The sequence below is a fragment of the Ranitomeya imitator genome, chromosome 4 (genome assembly GCF_032444005.1).
Source record: "Ranitomeya imitator isolate aRanImi1 chromosome 4, aRanImi1.pri, whole genome shotgun sequence".
NCBI lineage: Eukaryota > Metazoa > Chordata > Amphibia > Anura > Dendrobatidae > Ranitomeya > Ranitomeya imitator.
In genome coordinates this window covers 476,204,939-476,218,134 of record NC_091285.1, presented here as the reverse complement: position 1 = coordinate 476,218,134, position 13,196 = coordinate 476,204,939, and the positions used below count along the sequence as shown (strand labels likewise).

The window sequence follows — 13,196 nt, the reverse complement described above, 5'->3', positions numbered from 1 at the left end:
CTTTACTTGGGGTCTAAGTAGCCACATACTGCAACACTAGCTACCCCAAATCTGTCCCAAGTATAACATTCGTGGGAATATTCACCGATACTCCCATCTCCCTCATTCCCATCCCGGTGTCCCAGTCCAATTACACCTTGGCGACGTGCAGTACCGGTATGACACCTCCAATCCCAGAGATGGCGAGGGTTTTTTCGGGTATCAAGTCCTGGGGGGAAACCATCCCAGGCCGCACGAGGGTCATCTCAGCGCCAGTATCCTGCAGTTCCGTAGCAGTGGCGTGGTTTATGGTGACGGGCTGGAAATTGTCACGGGACCTCCCACCACCCCCACCCACTCATGACAGGGGACGGATTTGGGAATGAGAATGAGGCCTTGGGGAGCTGGGTTGGTTGCAGAGGTGACACCTCCTGGGTGCCCCTTGCATTCCTGGGCCTGGGGAAATGGGTGGGATGAGTCTTACCCCGTCTCCTGGTGCTGTGAGTGGCATGCTTGGCTTCAGGGGTATCGAGTGTCGAGGGTATCGAGTGTCAGCCCCCCGGCTCTTGGGCTACACCATTAAGTACCGTTACATTATTAAATGCCACTTTTAGAGTTATATACCTGAGTTGGGCTGTTCCAAAGTTTTCCCTTGACACCTCCAGCTCAGGGATGCTGGCCTCAGTGGCCTCATCCTCATCACCAACAAGCATACAAAATGGAAGCTTGTCATCCATAGCCTGCAACGAGGTTTCTTCGGGAGGAACTCGGCTGTCGTCCGGGCAACCAGACGTCCGCCCTTTTCCCCAAAGTTCCAAAATAACATTAAGTCCCATCATATTATAATAGGGTGCATTAGGTCCTTGACCACGCCGACTTCATGGGCCTTGATGCCACGGTTTGTGTTTATGACCACCTGGGCCACAGTGTAGTCCTTCGGTTCACCATGGATACAGCGGACACCCACCCTCTTTCCATGAATTAGCTGTTGTGGAATTGCAGCCCTCACTAGGGTTACCAAATTCCTGATTCCAGCAGACCAGTCTCTTGCACCCCATTTACTGTCAAGGGGCATGCCTGCGGCCCTCTCCTGCTTGGGGAACAGCACTGCAGGCCGGATATGCAAAATACGAACAGGGCTGTCCTGTACTGCAGTCCATTGACTCGGTGGTCATAAGACAATGGGCGGCTAGGTGGCCAAGGGTATGACACTTCCAAGAAACCTCTTTTCGGTGTCAGTCCGCTTTGGGAACCCCAGAATGGGGATGCTACAACCCCTTTCTTCCCCAAGGACCTCTTGACCGCCTAGTACGTCTCCACCAAGCTCACTAGGTCATCATGTGGAATGAACAATCCCAAACACCCTGATTACAGACACACCAGAGATTAGCACCACACCAGGAATAATATTTAAAAATCTGCCTTTATTACACAATTCAAATAGCAACAAATAATTCATAAAAATATGTATCATATAAAATCACATATAAGTACGTACCACAGGACATATAAGAATGTTAAAATAACAGCACACCCAATATTACATCAATAGATCCCCACCAAAGTAAGAACTGCGCAATATAACATAAAAAAATATATATATTTTTCATAATTCACACAATATAAGGTGCAAAATATTTTTAGGATTAGATTGCATAAATATAAAAAGTGCATGTATATAACTGGAAAACATAGGCCCTATGACAAGGTGCTATGTGCCACAAATAAAGTACATATGCTCCTAAAGGTGCTTACTTGTTCCACAAATACTGAGCTTAAAAAAGTGCTAGATGCTATGCAAATGGTCATCAATCATAAGCCTGACAATAAAGTGCTATGTGCAAAAAATGATAAATAACATGTGCTCCAGGAAGTGCTTGTATGCACCAACGGACCTGAGCCCCAAAAAAACTAAGTGTGCAAGTGCTATGTGGTATGCATATGGCCAGCAATCATAAGCCCAACAACAAAGTGCTATGTGCTAGGAGTAACATGTGCTCCTGGGAGTGCTTATATGCACCCAGACAACTAAGTGTACAAAAAGTGCACAGAGGGGACCTAAAATAATATTAATGTCGGTAAATACCTTGGGTAGCTGTGTCCAGTGGTAACGCACCCCGACGTGTGCTTCGGACAATTCCTTCGTCCTGACGCGTCGGGACATATTTTTTATGTTATATTGCACAGTTCTTACTTTGGTGGGGATCTATTGATGTAATATTGGGTGTGCTGTTATTTTAACATTCTTATATGTCCTGTGGTACGTACTTATATGTGATTTTATATGATACATATTTTAATGAATTATTTGTTGCTATTTGAATTGTGTAATAAAGGCAGATTTTTAAATATTATTCCTGGTGTGGTGCTAATCTCTGGTGTGTCTGTAATCAGGGTGTTTGGGATTGTTCATTCCACGTGGTGATGGTAATCACACAATTGCACAGAGTACCTGGGATTGATATATGACTTATGTCAGGATATAAATAGATATATAATATATTTCTTGTCATCATATGGTACTTCTGTGTTTTAATACTATACAATTCACTAGGTCATCAGCATTATGGGGATCTCCCTGGGCAACCCAGGATTGCACTTGGTAGGGAGTGTATTAACCTTCTCCACCATCTGTGCTGGGGAGAAGGATTCAGGCTTCAACCATTTTTGGACCAGGTGTAGGAGATCGAATATTTGGGATCAGGGAGGCTTGTCACTGTGATATGCACACTTGTGCACCCATTGCACCCTAACAGTCAGAGTCACTCCTAAGTGTGCCAAGATCTCAGCCTTTAACTTGGCGTACTCTTTTGCGTTCTTCAACACAAAGTCATAGTAAGCTTTCTGTGGTTCACCCACTAGATATGGCGCCAGAACCTCCACCCACTACTCCAGAGACAATTTCTCCTGCTCCACCACCCTTTAAAACACTGCCAGGAACACCTCGATGTCTTTACCCAGGGTCATATTTTACAATGCTCTTCTTACTGATTTTCTCACATAAGAGTCATCATCTGGATTTGGGGTTGGGGCGATATCTCTGCTGCGGATGTCTCCCGCCAAAAGTTCCTTGTGCCTCTGCTGCTGTTGAATTTGTTGCATCAGGAGTTAGGGTACCGTCACACAGTGCAATTTTGATCGCTACGACGGCACGATTTGTGACGTTACATCGTCGCTTAATTATCGCTCCACTGCGGTCACACTTCACGATGTACGGCGCTGGAGCGATAATTTCATGACGTATTTGCGATGTAGAAGTCGTATGGGACAGTCGTACGGTCGTGTCACACAAGACGATTCAGAGCAAATTTTGCATAATCTGTGCGTGACGTTGTTCACTAGGGGGCGTGTCGAGCTGCTAGCTATGTGCTGATAGGCCACAGGTTCTGTGCACACAATTGGTTGGAAAATTTGTCACCTGAGCGCTATTGTTTCCAAGCCACCTCACCGGTTTCAAAATTTCCTTTCTTCACTTTGTACTTGGACACTTGTTGGACTAGGACATCGGATTCAGTATTTCACAGAATATTCCACGCTTTGCACCGCAGCTTCGAGGTATGTTAGACCGCTTGGGCATAGTGGATGGAACGATGTACTGTCGTCATGAGCGCTTCGTTCCGTCGCTGAAGCGATGCGGATGGTACGCTGTTGTGACTGGTTGTGACTGGTGAGCTACAGCGTGGCAGATGGTACAATGTATGGTCACCATGAGCGCTTTGTGTGGCTGCTGTAGGGAAGCGGGCGGTACACTGTTCTGGGTTATGGTGGCCTATGGCGTGGCAGATGAAACAAGCGATGCGGATGTTACGCTGTTATGACTGGTTGTGACTGGTTGTGACTGGTGGGCTAGAGCGTGGTAGATGGAACGCTGTTTGGTCGGCATGACCGCTTCGTTCCGCCGCTGAAGCGATGCGGATGGTACGCTGTTGTGACTGGTTGTGTCTGGTGAGCTACAGCGTGGCAGATGGTACAATGTATGGTCACCATGAGCGATTTGTGTGGCTGCTGTAGTGAAGCAGGCGGTACACTGTTTTGGGTTATGGTGGCCTATGGCGTGGCAGATGGAACAATGGATGGTAGGCATGAGCTCTTTGTGTGGCTGTTGTTGTTAAGCGTTTGGCACACTGGCAAAAGTATTGTTTAAAGGACTCTTTGTCAACCGTGTAATTTTTTTTTTTTTATAATTATTTTTCAGATGTCAAATCGTGTGGAATTCATCAGGGAATTCATCGAAATATACCAGTCTTTTCCCTGCCTCTGGAAAATCAAATCTCCAGAGTATTGTAACAGGGAAAAGAGGCAGGAGGGTTATTTAAAGCTCATTGAGCTTTACAATCGTCATGCACCAGAAGAGCCAGCAAACGAAGCGGTTAATAAAAAGAAAATTCAGGCGCTCCGCACGGTGTGGAGGAAGGAGCTTAACAAGGTTCTTCACACTACAAAGTCCGGGGCTTCCACCGAAGATGTTTATGTGCCAAAGCTTTGGTATTTTGAACATCTGAATTTTCTGAGGGACCAAGAGGTGCCACGGACTTCCACGTGTTTTCGCTTGTTGGCACCTGTGGAACAAATTGTTTTGGAGAACCACGCCGAGCAGGAGTCACAAGGGCAACAAGTAAGTAGCTCTTTGGACGAAAGTTCACCAATGTGTCCTATAATTACATAATTTTTCTCTGCATTTTATGTTTTATACTTCTGATTATCACATCAGTTTGAAGTTATTACAAAAACATGTCCACATAAGTAACCCTGTCGCAGTAAAGTATTATATGGGGAACATAATATGTATGAAATGGCGATATTTCTAAACCATACCATCTAAGCAATATAGAAAATAGTATCGCTTCAAGCTGCCGATGTACTCTTGTTGAGACTATTTAGACTATAAAATATTCATCAGGTTCCCCTAGCAGTCAGAACAGTGTAGTTAAAAGTAAATGGGAAGGTTAAAGAATATTACTGAGCTTAAAATATATTACAACCTTTTTTTACCTACTACGAATATATAGTTTGGATGCGGTTATGGTGGTCAAACTTTTTGTTGCCAGGTTCGTAACTTGTTTTTTTTTTTTTTTTTCCCCCAGGATGACAGTGCGCAGGACAGTACACTGGACTGTTCACAGGACTGCACGACAACAGATTTAGTGGAGGCGGCACCTGCCAGGACTCAATCGAGGCAAGGTCCAAGGAAACGGAAAGCCACCTCAGACGTTTCACATGAACTGTTGAGCCTTGCAAAAAAGGTGTTAACAAACAATGTTAGCCCTGCGTTGCAGGGGTTTGGACACTATGTTGTTGACAAACTGGGCAAAATGGACGACAGCCAAAGAACACTAGCGGAGCGTCTAATATTGGAAGCAGTAAACAAGGGTACAGATGGCGATTTGGACAAGCACACTCGTTTGGTCTATTCCCGGCCAATGCAGTGGACAGAGCCCTCATATTATAATGGTTGGTCACAGTGTCAGACACCAATGCGACACAATGTTCCCGTTTCCCACTTCGGCCAGCCACCCCCTAACCACTCCTACACGCCAATACCTTCACATATGGCTTCGCCCGTCAGGCACCAAAGTTATCAGCCGGAAGAATCGTCGTATCACTATTTGTGATTTCCTAACTTCTTTTACATTACTTTTTAGTTTATTGTCTTGTTAAAATAATGTTTCAAATAAAAGCTTTTATTAGAAATTCTATCACGACTGTTTGATTGGTGTGTCTCGATCACAGCACTGTATGAGGGCACAAATGAACGTAACAAATTCATGTACAGTTAACTAATACAAAAAAAATGGAATCATAGTTTAACTAAATATTTTTAATGTAACAACCAAAAAAGTATTATTGGCCCGCCTCCAACTGCTGGCACATGTCCCGAAGCTTCTGCAGCTCCTCCATTGCCACATTGTGCTGCTCCTGAATCCGCGCCATAGTGTGGATAAGCCTTTCTATGCCGGCTTCCAGATCCTCCTTGTTCACACTGACGACAGCTGTGGGTCAAAAAACATAACATTAATAACACTGTAGTCTCCCGATGTGTCTTTGCTTCTGTGAAGGAAAAAAGAAAAAAAAACAGTCAGCATATAAGGCAATACTGACTTGGGGGGGGGGGGGGTGTTTGGGTTGGGGGTGAAAGAGTGGGCCTGCCACAAAATCAAAATAACTTTATTGTGGGAACCTACTAGGATGTTGAGGCACGGAGGGCACTTCGGGATCAGAGTCTGTGTTGAATGCCTCGTGCTGTCGGCGGCGGCGCTGTCTCTTTGCCTCTGTGAAGGGAAAAAAAAAAAAAAAAGGTCTGTTAGCATATATGGCAACACTGGCTGCCGGGGGGGGGGGGAAGAGGGGACCTGCAACTGAATCCAAATCACATAATTGTGGGAACCTACTAGGATCTGGAGGAGTTGACCCGGAGGGCACAGATCCAGAAGAGGCTGTGCGGGATGCCTCGTGGCGGCGGTGGTGCTGTGTCTTTGCCTCTGTGAAGGAAAAAACAAAACAAAAAAAAGGCTGTTAGCATATATGGCAACACTGGCTGACGGGGGAGGGGGGGTGGGGGATGGCAACACTGGCTGACGGGGGAGGGGGGTGGTGGAAAGGGGACCTGCAACCAAATCCAAATCACATTATTGTGGGAACCTACTAGGATCTGGAGGAGTTGACCTGGAGGGCACAGATCCAGAAGAGGCTGTGCGGGATGCCTCGTGGCGGCGGTGGTGCTGTGTCTTTGCCTCTGTGAAGGAAAAAACAAAACAAAAAAAAGGCTGTTAGCATATATGGCAACACTGGCTGACGGGGGAGGGGGGTGGTGGAAAGGGGACCTGCAACCAAATCCAAATCACATTATTGTGGGAACCTACTAGGATCTGGAGGAGTTGACCCGGAGGGCACAGATCCAGAAGAGGCTGTGCGGGATGCCTCGTGGCGGCGGTGGTGCTGTGTCTTTGCCTCTGTGAAGGAAAAAACAAAACAAAAAAAAGGCTGTTAGCATATATGGCAACACTGGCTGACGGGGGAGGGGGGTGGGGGATGGCAACACTGGCTGACGGGGGAGGGGGGTGGTGGAAAGGGGACCTGCAACCAAATCCAAATCACATTATTGTGGGAACCTACTAGGATCTGGAGGAGTTGACCCGGAGGGCACAGATCCAGAAGAGGCTGTGCGGGATGCCTCATGGCGGCGGTGGTGCTGTGTCTTTGCCTCTGTGAAGGAAAAAACAAAACAAAAAAAAGGCTGTTAGCATATATGGCAACACTGGCTGACAGGGGAGGGGGTGTGGGGGATGGCAACACTGGCTGACGGGGGAGGGGGGTGGTGGAAAGGGGACCTGCAACCAAATCCAAATCACATTATTGTGGGAACCTACTAGGATCTGGAGGAGTTGACCCGGAGGGCACAGATCCAGAAGAGGCTGTGCGGGATGCCTCGTGGCGGCGGTGGTGCTGTGTCTTTGCCTCTGTGAAGGAAAAAACAAAACAAAAAAAAGGCTGTTAGCATATATGGCAACACTGGCTGACGGGGGAGGGGGGGTGGGGGATGGCAACACTGGCTGACGGGGGAGGGGGGTGGTGGAAAGGGGACCTGCAACCAAATCCAAATCACATTATTGTGGGAACCTACTAGGATCTGGAGGAGTTGACCCGGAGGGCACAGATCCCGAAGAGGCTGTGCGGGATACCTCGTGGCGGCGGTGGTGCTGTGTCTTTGCCTCTGTGAAGGAAAAAACAAAACAAAAAAAAGGCTGTTAGCATATATGGCAACACTGGCTGACGGGGGAGGGGGGTGGGGGATGGCAACACTGGCTGACGGGGGAGGGGGGGTGGGGGTAAGGGGACCTGCAACCAAATCACATTATTGTGGTAACCTACTAGGCTCTGGAGGAGTTGACCCGGAGGGCACTGGGACAGTTGACCCGGAGGGCACAGATCCCGAAGAGGCTGTGTGTGCTGCGTGGTGGCGGCGTTGCTGTCTCTTTGCCTCTGTGAAGGAAAAAACAAAACAAAAAAAAGTCTGTTAGCATATATGGCAACACTGGCTGACGGGGGAGGGGGGTGGTGGAAAGGGGACCTGCAACCAAATCCAAATCACATTATTGTGGGAACCTACTAGGATCTGGAGGAGTTGACCCTGAGGGCACTGGGACAGTTGACCCGGAGGGCACAGATCCCGAAGAGGCTGTGTGTGATGCCTCGTGGCGGCGGCGCTGTCTCTTTGCCTCTGTGAAGGAAAAAAAACAGTTCGGTCAGCAGTTAGCTGTGCCACATAGTGGCTCTGCAACGTTCAAACTGCCCCATAGCTGTGCCACATAGTGGCTCTGCAACGTTCAAACTGTCCCATAGCTGTGCCACATAGTGGCTCTGCAACGTTCAAACTGCCCCATAGCTGTGGCAACGTTCAAACTGCCCCATAGCTGTGGGACATAGTGGCTCTGCAACGTTCAAACTGTCCCATAGCTGTGCCACATAGTGGCTCTGCAACGTTCAAACTGCCCCATAGCTGTGGCAACGTTCAAACTGCCCCATAGCTGTGGCAACGTTCAAACTGCCCCATAGCTGTGGAACATAGTGGCTCTGCAACGTTCAAACTGCCCCATAACTGGGCCACATACTTTTGGGTACCTGCGTACTGACCTCTGCGAATCTCCTTGCGAAGCTCCTGCAGGCGCTCTGGGCTTTTGAACTTGAGATCGCCCCATTTTTTCACAATCTGGGCCTTGCTGCGAATTATCCCAAACCGCTTCCTGAGGCCCTCAGACACCACACGGACAACTTCCTCCTTGTGCTGGTTGCGGTGCAGCACCAGCCCTGTTGTTTCGTACTGCATCCGATCCATTGTTCCAATAAGGAACTTGAGCTCTGGGATGCCCAAAGGAGGATCACGGCGACTGGCAGCCATTATCACGATGTCAGGGATACAAAACAAGCTAGCGCAGGCACGCCGGAACGCTGTAACGTCATCACGCCGTCATAGACCACGAGCGTACATTACGTGACGCTCCGGCGTTATATAACCATCCTTCGAACGGCATTTACTATGTGCGTTCCTTCCGTACCGCTCAGCCGTCACAAATGTGACGCTGTCCATAAACGGTAACGCTATTGCGATGCCGATCTGTCGGCAGTACGGCGGAGTCAAGCTCCTCCTCTGGGCGTTGCCGTTCAGAGTCATTCCATCTAAAATGGCGGCGAGAATGCGTTCAGCTCCTCTGGGGCAGCCAGAGCTCCTTTTTTTTATTACTGAGATGGATGCCCTGGATTACGAGGGTCTGGAGAGCCGCCCTGCCCACCCACACATCCACAAACGGGAAGTGCTTGGCCGCATTAGCAGAATGATGGAGAGGAGGTTTGGCGTCTGCCGCAGTCAGCTTCAGCTACGTAAAAAATGGGCTGACCTACGCTATAAAACGCCACAAATGTTTGCTGAGTTGCGTGCGGTGGCAAGGCGAGGCAAGTACTAGTATGGGGGGATTGGGAGATGCACGCTGTCAGGAGGGGGGGGTTTGGGAGGGAGGCTTGCACTCATGGTTGCCAACATGACCTCAAATGCATTAAAACACATGCCCCGTTTTTGTAAAATGTAGTTATTTTCCAAGCAGAATATGCGTTGTCCGTAAACTTGTCGTGGTTCCCTAATCTCGACCACCATCTTGAAATTATTAAGATGTCCGTAAATTTTAATTTCTTAATTTACCAAAAATATTATCGGAGGAGGTTGGCCTACTGATGAAATGATACGTTTTCCAAAGACAGGAAGACCATTGAACACCAGAGCCCACAGACATGTCAGAGTATCGCACCCCTGTAAAGTGTGATCTCTATTTTATGTTTCAGTATATTGTAAGCTTTGATCTGCAGCACTCAACATTTGTGTGTAAACATTGTGATTCTTTACTTTAGGTGTAGAGAGACAGCGGCGGCAAGTGAGACCCACCATTGCCACCAGTACCCCATCTTCACAAACCAGTGGGAGCCCACAGTCCGGGACATCACGTAAGTTCACAATCATTGATTGCATTTTTTTTAACATCACACGGGACATAACAGGGTAGCTGAAATATTTGAAGACATTACAGACGCAGTAATGACCCAGCGGCCTACCACGCCGCCACCATCTGTTGCGACCATGCACCCTCGCACCCCTGTGAAGTGTGATATAAATTTTATGTTTCAGTATATTGTTAGCTTTGATCTGCAGCACTCTACATGTGTTTTTAAAGATTGCTTTTGTTAACTTTGTGTAGAGAGACAGCGGCGGCAACAGGTACCTGCAATTGCCAGCAGCACCACAGCATCCACCACCAGCGGGAGCCCACAGTCCGTGACGTCACGTAAGTTAACAATCATTGATTACAGTTTTTCAACTGCATACGGGACATAAGAGGGTAGTGGAAATATTTGAATACATTACAGACGCAGTAATGACCCAGCGGCCTACCACGCCTCCACCAGACAGCAGACGCCCTCGCACCCCTACACCACCCTCAACACCTCCCTTCCGCCACTCCTTTTCCTCCCCCGGGTCGGCGGCATTCTCCCCAGAAGCTAACATACGTAAGTGACCAAAACAGCGAGCGCTTCCCAACGGCGTGTTCCATAGTTCACCAGATCTGTTATTATTTCCTTTTAGGTGCTGCATCAGTGGCCAGATCGCTGGGGTGGGAAATTAGCAGCTCAGGTTCTGGCAATGAGGAACCGGCGTCCCTTCTCCGTAAGTATCAACATAATACGAGTGGTTTTCTGCTGGATGTCACAATAGACAACTAAAACAGTAAAATTTATTACAATTAACATCGCCCTGTGGTGCCAGACCAAATAGAAATTTACAACACACAAAATTTGTTCCTGCCCCAGAGGTCGGGATGTATTTTCAGCGGAATCAACGTTGGTTCTCCAACCTCTTCTATCCACAGAACCGCCCACCGTAAGAGAGCTCCTGGCGAGACAATTGCGCCTGGAGCGGACAGCAGCGCTCCTGCAGCAGACAGCAGCGCTCCTCCAGAATCAGGTAGAGCAGCAGGGCGTGACGCTGCGACACCTCTTGGGCCGTGGAAGGAGATAATTTTTTTTTTTTTTTTGGTTATGTTATATTTTGTTGGTAAATAATTTAAAACCAAGAAATTGTTACAAAAAAAACAAAAAATCTTCGCATTCTTTCTTTAATGTTTACCAAGCTATAAGGGTTAACATCACCATTTTATAGGCATCACATTTAAATTAATTTTGAGAGGTTTATATGACAGCAAAGCAAAAAAAAATATTTTTTTTTATACGGCGCGATCCTGCCAGGGTACAGCTCCAGAACCATTAAAGTACTGACAGTATTTTTCGCGACAGTCCCTTGCATCGTCTGCCTGTCTGCCAGATCCAAGTGCTTGAAGAGCTGTAAAATTATCAGGTTGTGTACGCCATTCCCCGGGCACAATATCTCCGGTTCTTGCGTCCACTGCATCAATAAACGAAGGAGGAGAATAGGAGCTCGTATCATGACGTCTCAGGAAATTATGGAGCACACAGCATGCCAAAACCACAAAGTCTATAGACGGCAGCTTCAAGTTGATAGCTGTGTGGAACACTCTAAACCGATTTGCCATAATCCCAAAGGCATTTTCAACCACACGACGGGCCCTCGACAACCGGTAATTAAAGATTCTGCGCTCCGGTGTGAGTGTTCTCTGTGCAAATGGCTTCAGCAAATGTGGATGAAGAGGGAAAGCTTCGTCAGCGATGAAGACAAAATTTAGGTTTGCTTTTGTGTCTTCATTTAGTGGCAACAGCAGTTCATTGTTCCTCAAGCCTTCCCCAAATGAAGTGTGTTCAAAAACTCCACCATCGGAGACTCGACCATTCATGCCAACATCCACATCGACAAACTCATAGTTCGCATTGACAAGGGCCATGAGGATCACACTGAAATATCCTTTGTAGTTGAAAAAAAAGGATCCAGAGTTGGCTGGTTTCGTGATGCGCACATGCTTTCCATCTAATGCACCACCGCAGTTTGGAAACTGCCACAGCTCATCAAAATCGGAAGCAATCCTCTTCCAGTCATCCGCCGTCTTGGGAAACTGCAAGATGAGAAGGAAACATGTACAATTTAGGTCAAATATATTATGCACATACACTCTCATGATGACATCCTACAGTGATTGAGGCGCAGTATGGATTAGTATAACAAAGTCAACAACCCTGAGTATGCAGGCAGCCATTTTATCAGATGGCTTCGGTGAATGAGAGGGGGTGCTAAACAATATATCGAAATTATATAATCACTAAAATTACGTTGGGAGCAGCAAATAAAAGAAGGGTGGCGCAGGGTTGGAGCAGCACATATCAGAATGGAGCCGCAAAATGGTAGCAGCACATGTCAGAATGGAGGTGCAGGATCACAGCAGCACATGTCTGAATGGGGGCGCAGGATGGGAGCAGCACATGATAGGATGTAGAACATATACCAATAGAAATGCGCGCAACCAGGGCGTAGAACGGGTTAAATAGCTAGTATTATATATCGACATAACACAGCAGCCAAAAAAATATAGTAGTACCTCCATATAATGCCTTAAGCTGTGCACAATGGCCTCGCATGTCTCCGGAATCACAACGCTCAGGAAAGGTCTGGAAACAGCTGCGGAAAACTGCAAATCCTGAAGAGACCTTCCTGTTGCCAGGAACCGCAGTGTCACTGCCAACCTTTCATCCACGGGCACGGCTGCACGCATCGGCGTATCACGCCTTTGTATGAGTGGCGTAACAGCAGACAGTATTATCTTGAAGGATTCCTCGGACATCCGAAGGTAGTTTCGGAAATCATGAGGGTTATTGTCACGTAACTCTCTTATGAGACCCATGTGTGACAATGTGGATCTTTTCTGCAGCCAGCTCCGGGTCCACATGCGACGTTTTCGTTTAGGACGTCTCTCCTCTTGAAGACGTGCTGCCTCAAACACCAGGGCAGCAGCAACAACAGAACTCTCATCGGAAGTGAGCATAGTTCCTAAAAAGAAAACAAACGTACAATAAATACACGTGCTTACAAAACAATGTTCTGACCGTTGATCTAATAACTATATATGTTACTACTGGTATTAAATGGGGCAGTCAACCATCCCGATCTGTAAAAGGATTAATTAATTGGGCCACGCTACAGCTGTGTACCTGAGGTTCTCAGGCCTACCCTACTCTCCATAAAGGAACAATCGACCACACTCCAGCGTTTA

At 47.4% G+C, this 13,196-nt stretch overlaps 1 long non-coding RNA gene across 1 annotated transcript; it reads left to right on the top strand.

Moving 5' to 3' along the window:
- The first annotated feature begins 9,718 nt into the window (after positions 1-9,718).
- Positions 9,719-11,018, top strand: LOC138674213 (uncharacterized). Its single transcript, XR_011320532.1, has 5 exons — positions 9,719-9,969; positions 10,221-10,307; positions 10,390-10,530; positions 10,607-10,687; positions 10,890-11,018. It is a non-coding gene; the product is annotated as an uncharacterized lncRNA (long non-coding RNA).
- Positions 11,019-13,196: the final 2,178 nt, after the last annotated feature.